An 8,827-nucleotide genomic window follows, 5' to 3' on the forward strand; every position below is an offset into this window, starting at 1 on the left:
TTTTGATCCTTTTTTCACATGGCTACTAGTACTGTTATACTCTATTCCCCTGATCAAAATTTGGCAAAAGGAAATGAGAAAAACTGGGAGGTAAAAGCACAATTAAAACTATTTTAAGTTGGGAAAATGTGCTCCGGTTTTTAGTTTAGTTTGGAGCTCAGTGTTATATTGGCAAGAAATTCTGTCTCTCAAAGTGAGGTTTTCAATTTCTTTATTAATAAACACACTATTAGACATTGCATTGCCCAAGTGGCAGATCTGGTAAAAATGTTCAAACATCATTCGGAAAGAAGAAATTCTAGAAGCCTTCCCTTTAAGGTCAGTAACAAACAATGATACTTGCAATGATCCCTTTTGTTTGACAAGGGACACAATGTCCTGGCCAATGAAATATGAGAAAAGAAATAGGGATATGACTCTAAGGGAAGAGACAAAACTGTCAGTATGTACAGGGGATTTAATTACTTTGTAGAGAGTACAAGAGAACCAACAAACTATTAAAGTTAAAAAGAGTTGGCAAGTTGCTGAATGCAAATCAAGAAATTAAAAAATCAATAGAGATATTTTTTATATCAGTAGCCAATTAAAAAAGCAATAGGGCTGGGGATGTGGCTCAAGCGGTAGCGCGCTCGCCTAGCATGCGCGCGGCCCGGGTTCGATCCTCAGCAGCACCACATACCAACAAAGATGTTGTGTCCACCGAGAACTAAGAAAAAATAAATAAATGTTAAAATTCTCTCTCTCTCTCTCTCTGTCCCCCTCTCTCACTCTCTCTTTAAAAATAAATAAATAAATAAATAAATAAATAAAAAAGCAATAAACCACAGTATTGGGTTTATGATAGCAAAAACAAGATCTATACAATTTTTAGAAACTTTTCTAAAAATTAAAAAACTTTTGTGGGGAACATTTTGAAATGTTGTTGAAGGACATAAGAGTGTCCCTGAGTTCAATTCGTGGTTACCCCCTCCCTCCCAAAAGAAGACCTAATTAGGTAGGTAGAGAGGGAGAGAGAGATTCCAGCTCCTGGAAGGAAGATTTAACATTAAAAAGACATAAATTCTTCCTAAATTAGAAAAAAAAAAATTAGCCAGGTGCAATGGTGCAAGCCTGTAATCCCAGCGACTCAGGAGACTGAGGCAGGAGGATTCCAAGTTCCAGGCCAGCCTCAGCAATTTAGAGAGACCTGTCTCAAAATAAAAATAAAAAAGGGCTGGAGGTGTGTCTCAGTGTTTTGAGTCTCTCTGGGTTCAATCCCCAGTACAGCATCATCAACAACAACATTAAAAGTAATTAAAATAAAAAGTCCAGACTGAATTGAGGAGAGTACATTTGGCTGGATTCTCTGAAACACTGTCCCACAGGTGTGTGGATTTCTTGGGGACAAAAGCCAAGATGGATATTCAAGAGTGGTATTAGAGAACTTCAAAACTGGCTCTGGATTTGGTAGTTGATCAAAAGCAGGACACAGAGAGCATCTTGCAAGGCTGGTGTCTGAGCAGGAATCGAAATGGAGAACAAGAGTTGAAGCCTTGTTCAGGATCATTTAAGAGTGGAAATTTATCTTCCTAGGTGCTGGCTCAGAAACCTAGAAGTTCTGAAAATATATCAACTCTGATGGAAGATTCTGGATGTGATTTATCAAATGAGCAGAGAACTGAACCTTTGAGCTGTCTCAGTATTTTGTGGAGAGCTGTGCAGCCCCACTTTTCCTGCTACTACCTCTTGTGAAAATACCTCGTGTTACCCCAGAAACTCCTTTGTCTTCGTACAGGCAGTTCTTGCAGCGTCTGCTTGAATGGAAGAACTTGGCAGAATCTGGTGGTGTGAAAACAGACTAACCCACTTGGAAAAAAAAGACTCTTCCACAGTCTCTGATTCTACTTGTCAGTTGCTGGATGACTTGACCACTTGTTATTGTAATCCCAAACTTCATTTTTCAAGCTTTTGGATAGAAGCTATTGGTAACTTTACCTAAATGGATCAGTAATTATAACTTATCTAATGATAGTTTTAAAAAGTGTTCCAAGAAGTTGGAAGAATTTGAGAAAGTACTGCTACAGGTTTTTTGAGGGAATAACCAAATAAACCAGTTTCAGGTGCAGTATTATGTCTCTCAGAGTCTGATAATTCCAGAAAATTGCAGCTTGTTGAGAAGATCTATTATATCTCTACTTTTAGCAGAAGTAAACAGCTTTGCTGATGATCTGGGGTCCATTAATGACATGCAAGACAATTCCAATGTGACATGCTATGGAAATATTTTTCCTTGTTCTGGGTTGTAGGGCAGCTTCTTCAAAAGGAAACCAAAGAGCACCCTGCTAATCTAGGCATGATGACCAAGAGTTAAGAGATTTCTTTAGAAACATGATGGAATATCTTCCAACTCTCTGATGCATTTCCTCTGTTTGCTTTTTATTTATGGAGATTGGGCATACTCTTGAACGCAGCAGAGATAGAAACTGTTGAAAATAACTCACTTCCTTAACTATTTACAGGTATCAGAATATCTTGTGCTTAAACATTTTCAAGAATATTTTAAATGAGTGCTTTTAGATTGATCTCTAAAAATTAATTCAACTTAAAGTTTTTATTTAGTCTTAAATTGTATAAAAAGATTATGAGTCATGTTTATATATTGACATTAGTCTGTTTCAGTGGAGGATGCTCTCCTCCTTCCCATGTAATTTTATCTTATGTCATTCAATGTAGTCTAGGTCTATTATTCTCTAAAATGGACCATTCATGTCTATCTCATAACAGATATTTAAATTGTGAAAGATTTTCATGTAATAGATGCTAAAAGGTAATGAAGGAGATCACAGTTTTGTGACTTTATCAATACAGTGTGTTTAAAATAATTAGCTATAAATGCAATCTTTAAAACATATTTCTTATGCAACTGCACTTACATCATTGGGTGTCATCTTAGAGGGATTTAACGTTTGGAAACCTTGTGGTCTTTAATTTTATATAACAACATATTCATCAAGTCTTTTTTGAAAGTATTAATTAGTTCTCTAAAATGTTCAGTGCTTGTTCTCAACAAATACTTGTTTTGATTCTTGATTGAATATATTATAAAATTCCTATGACTGTATAAATGTAATTCAGTTATATATAATTAAGTCATTAGGGATACTTCTATAAATTTTAGCATTTATCCAGAAATATACTTTATACTTATTAAAAGTGTTGGTTGAATTTTCCAAAAAAAAGTGCAATGGAAGTGAATTGGTCACACATAAGTCCACAAATATCTAAAAGAATTCTTTAATAAAAAGAACAAAATGGGTAAACATCTTACCAGATACTAAGATATATTACTAAGAATAGTAAATCAGTGTGATACAGATACTAAAAATGCCAAATAGATATCACAATAGAATCTAAAATAGGATAAAATCTTAAAGAAATTTATGTGTTTATGGGAACTTAGCCAATTCCTGGAAGATGACTGAAGACTTGATAAATTATTTAATAAACATTATTGTGAAAATTGGCAAAATATTTGGAGGAAAAAAACAGTTCTCAAACTCACACCACCTACAAAAACGACTTCCCATTTGAATGAAGATCTAGAAATAAAAATGAAATGATAAAAAACAATTATAAAAGTATTGGAGAATATCTTTTCAACAACAGGGTTAGAAAAGATTTCTTAAATAAGGTGATAAAAAACACAGAACATAAAGACAAAAATAAGTGGAATTTATGACATTAGAAGTAAACATTTCTGTCTTGTGTGGGACATTATAAATAGCCTGGGAAAAATATTTGGGATGTGAACAACCAATAAAAATTTAACCTATAAGGAAATCCTACAAACCAATAATCAGAAAAACTCAGGGATTTCAATAGAAGAATTAGCAAAGAATATGAAGAGACAATTCAAAGAGAAAAATCAAAAAAGCATGTGAAGGGAAACAATTTGGATAACTGCAGATAAAAACTTTGCATATGGGAATGGTAACGGGTAAAAAGTTGTATCATGTCAAGTACCATCAAGGCCTTGGAGACCAGGAACCCTTCCTCGCTGCGGGATGGAGTACATGCTGGTGAAGCCATTCTGGAGGCCTCTTGGAAGATTTTTAGGGAAGCTGCATATCTACAAACCCATTGATTCGGCACTTCTGTGGCTGGCTATATCTCCAGAAGAAATCTTGCACAGAGGAACAAGGAGTTACGGATGAGAGGGACCTTTTCAATTTTGTTTGTGAAGAAGTTTTTGAACTTATTGAACAAAGTCTTCTTTTACTCTTGGAGTATCTAATTGAATCAGATTGGTGTTCTGTGATACGTGTGTTGAGGAGAGTAATTTTTATGAGATTAAGTTTTAAATTTAAGGACATGACCAGTTAGGTTTTTCAATGAGTACAAACGCCTTCCGGCATCATTATCAAACAAGAGCAGCTTGCAGTTGACTAGAAGGGCTTTATTTATTTATTTATTTTAGAAGTAATTTTTCTTCTTCATCTTCTTCTTCTTGGTACTGGGGATTAAACCCAGGGGCTTAGCCACTGCCATATTATCAACCTTTTAATTTTGAGACAGGGTCTGGCTACGTTGGTTAGGGTGTTGCTAATTTACTGAGTCTGGCTTTGAACTTTGTGATCCTCTTGCCTCAGTCTCCTGTCTCGGGGGTTACATAGCACAGTAGAACAACTGTGTTTGATAACAATTAACTGTGTTTCTCAAAGTAGATAGCAGAGAGGATTTTGAATGTTCCCAAGTCAAAGAAATAACAAACGTTTGTGGCAATGTATATGCCAATTACCCTGACGGGACCATTACATATACTATTCATCAAATGCTATACTATGCCCCATAATATGTATAATTATTGTTAGTTAAAAATTCAAATTAAAAAATTAAAAAAGCAGCTTATTGCTATAATATGATCCATTTGTATGAAATATGGTACTTATAATAATAGTGTTCTAGAGTTGTGCTGAATTAAAACCATATCACATGTAATTTGTCATAATTTGAGAGCTACTGGTTGCATATGCCAACTCTCTGATTATATGAGAATCTCATTTGGTTGACAGAGAGGGAAAGGACATGCCCTTTGGAGAGGTAAAACAATTTTTAGGATGACCGTGCCTTAGAAAAGTACCTACTGAGATGAGAATTTTAAAAAAAAAGAATGTGGAGAAATAGACTCTTCAATAGGGGACAGCAAAGCCATATGGCTGAAGAGCTTGTGGGAAAGGAGATAAGGTAGCCATATTCTGAACCTATCAGTTGTTCAATTGTGTGTGTGTGTGTGTGTGTGTGTGTGTTGCTTTTTCTTTTTCTTTTTTTTTGTTTTTGCGGGGGGGGGGGCGCACAGAATTTACTGGAAATTGAACTCGGGCCTTTGACCACTGAACCACTTTTCCAGCCCTATTCTGTATTTTATTTAGAGACAGGATCTTACTGAGTTGCTTATCACCTCACTTTTGTTGAGACTGGTTTTGAACTTGAGATCTTCCTACCTCAGCCTCCCGAGCCACTGGAATTATAGGCGTATGCCACTGTTCCCGGCATACTTTTTCATTTATTGGTTCAACTCTTAGTTGGTTAGAGTAATACTTAGAATAATTAATTTATAGAAGTGGTGCACTTTTTGAATCTGAGCAGATATTTTTTGCCCTTGGATATGAATGATAACTTAAATGAACACAGAATCTCTTGATCACAATCTTTGAGCTTATAAACATTTAGTATTGTTCAGGAGAACTCTGTTACTGAACATTTTTCTCTTTGTGTATTATCTGTTCTTTCCTGCCCCTCTTCCCTTTCCTAATTTAGATAAACATAGTTCACCCTGCCCACTGCCTTTAAATTCAGCAGTGTCATCACTAAAAGCCTAGGTATGTTTCTTTCTACATGAATTTAGCTTGACCTCAAACTTGATAGTCTCCATGAATTTAGCTTGATTGAAGAAACAAGACTAAAAGGAAAAATTTCTATAATTTCTGGCGATTATTGCTTTATATGCTCTTTCTGTATAGAATTGCTGCTATATATAAGTTATACTTCTTCATATCCTATACTTTGCATTTTTTTCCAACAAAGAAGTCAATTCAATTTTCTATAGTAGTCTGTTGTAAAATATGATGCTTCTATGATAATAAAGATTTTTGATACAAAATAATCTTTACATAGATTCAATATATTTTCAATTCTTGCTTAGAATACAGATAAAGGTTTCTGTAATTCTTTTTTCTACTTTCACTTAGTCTGTATAAAGTGGAATTTTTATCTAATTTGTCAGATTGGTCCATATCCCTGGCTTAAACTATTAAATTTTTCCATAAATTGAGTGACTTTTCTCTTTTTTTTGTGAATTTCCACACTAGGGATGCAGAGGTTGGTGTCTGTCTAGCATTCGAAGCTATGGACTTTATAGATTGTGTGGGTTATCATTTGAATCTTTCAGATCCAAACTACAAAAGAATAAAACATATGTGTTTGCTTTTGCCAGTTCAAGGGTCAGTGGGCTCAGGGAAGTAGTATGGCTCTTTCTTTCTTTCAGATCTCAGCTCAAATGCCTCCTTTTTGAGATGCATTCTTGGACCTTTATATCTAAACTGACCTACTCCAATTTTTCTCTATTTCAAGGGTTGGCAAACTGTGGCCCGCAGGCTAAATCTGGCCCATTGCTTATTTTTTTTTAATACAATTTTACTGGAACCAAGCCACAACCACTGATTTATGTATTGCCTATCACTGCTTTTGTCCTTTAACAGCAGAGTTAACTAGTTGCAATAGAGACTACATGGTCTGCAGAGATTAAAATATTTGCTGTGGCCCTTTTCGGAAAAAAAAACTTGTTGATGGCTGCTCAGTCTCATAATCTTCTTTTTTTTCCTTTTATGCCATGTATAGTTGTCTTGGGTATTTCTTTGGCTGTTTCTCTTTATATCCTTACAAAAATATAAAGTCCACGAGGTCAGGTACTGAGTCTGTGCTGTTCATCATTATATCACTCATAACTAGCATGGTATTGGGATATTATAGACATTTAATAATGTTTGCTAAATTAATTAATTATATTTAAAAATGTCATGATTTTACTCAGTTCCCTGGGAAGTTGGGAGTAGGGTGGGGTGAGTTAAATGTATTGTGATTCTGTTAATATTTTATTTATTTATTTAATTGTGGAGACTGCAGGCTCCTTGTCAGACAGCAGATCTATAGAACTTACTCTTCTTGTATAACTGAACTTTATACCCATTGAACAGCCACTCTCTACCTCCCTTTCCTCTCAGCTCCTGGGACCACAGTTCCATTCTATTTCTATGAGTTTGATTATTTTAGATAATTCATGAAGGGGAATCAAGAGGCTTTTGTTCTATGACTGGCTTCTTTTGCCTCAGCTAACATATTAACTTGGAAGAAAGTGACAAGAGTATTTAGAGTGTGAGCCAAAGAAGATTTAGACAGGAAAATTGAGATGGAGTCACCTAAGAAATATGAAGAAAGTGGTTTAGTGGTGTCCAAAAGTCAAGGGCAGAGAGTGAATAATTGTGTTAAATGCTAAAGAGAGGTCCCTGATTAGGCTTTTGCCTTATGGGAAAAAACAAGGGACAAGGAGACATTGCAGCAACGAGTTATCCGTATTCTATTAGATCTTTTCTATACCGTAGATAGACTGTATGAATGTGCAAACTGAAATAATCAGACTTTGCTCCCACTGTAAAAGAAGGCAGTTTAGAAAATTTAGCCCTTGAAGAAAGATGCTGAGCACAAGCAGTGTATGAGGGGAGGTAGGTGGGTACCATTTCTGAACATGTTGAGAAGGGAAGAAATATCCTAGGTTGTTCAAGGTTGTATCATTATTTACATCTTTAAGACAAAAAATAATAAATCTAATTGGGCAGCAAAGTCACTGCTGCTCTATGCTTGATTTCCAGCTAGTGTTAGGAAAGATGATGATGTGCAAGAGTACAATGCAGAGAGAGGAGAACACGCCTACTTCAAAATTCTTTATAATTTAAAGAATAATTTATTAGACCAATATTTTGTTTTGGTTTAATCAGTGTGGTGAAAAAGCATATAATTTATAGGTAAAAGGAAACAGCTGAATAAATACTATCTTAATAAAACATGTATCACTGATTTAAAACTTGGCAATTTTCAAAATACATCTATAATCTATGTTATCTCCTTTAAGCTACCCAAAGCACTGCGAGGTGGGTTTTAGTATGCTTATTTGATTTATAGATGAGTACAGTGAGGCTCAGATTGGTGAACAATTTTTCCAGAACACATGTAACTAGCAAGTATTGAAACTGAGTTTTGACTCCAGAGCCCAGAGAGTGCATTCCACTGTGTTCATCGTATGATGATTTCTCACCGTAAGTAATTAGTCTGGATGTCTCCACTGTGAGGTTGACAAGGCTTTCATTTTCCATTAGGACTCTTCAAATGTCTGAGTTTTGTTCAAGTTATTATTTAAAACTTCTATTTGTGGTTTGTGGTTGTCGGTTCAAGGCAACATATCCTCCTCAAATGGAACTTCTCTTCTGTTGAGTTTGCTCAGTTTTCTAATGCCTATAAATCCCCAACTCCTGAACACTGTATTTGGAGGCATTGTTGAATGAATAAAATATATCACGTTCATGTTGGCCTCTAGAGGTCACAAATGCAACAGAATCTTGTTTTCTTCCCCTCCAGGGTGCTTTAGACAGCCCACAAATTGCTATGGTTTTGATGGGTGTATGGAGTCACTGTAATTCTTATGATTCCAATGATTGCATTAAAAGAATAAGTTTGTTTACAATTAGGTCCAGAACTTCACTTTTTTAAAATCAGCATCTTCTGCATGCTCATAGCC

The 8,827-nt window shown here is 35.3% G+C and overlaps 1 pseudogene; it reads left to right on the top strand.

The window, feature by feature from the left end:
- The first annotated feature begins 1,478 nt into the window (after positions 1-1,478).
- Positions 1,479-2,488, top strand: LOC101976918 (meiosis-specific protein MEI4 pseudogene; annotated as a pseudogene).
- Positions 2,489-8,827: the final 6,339 nt, after the last annotated feature.

This window comes from Ictidomys tridecemlineatus, chromosome 6, assembly GCF_052094955.1.
Source record: "Ictidomys tridecemlineatus isolate mIctTri1 chromosome 6, mIctTri1.hap1, whole genome shotgun sequence".
NCBI lineage: Eukaryota > Metazoa > Chordata > Mammalia > Rodentia > Sciuridae > Ictidomys > Ictidomys tridecemlineatus.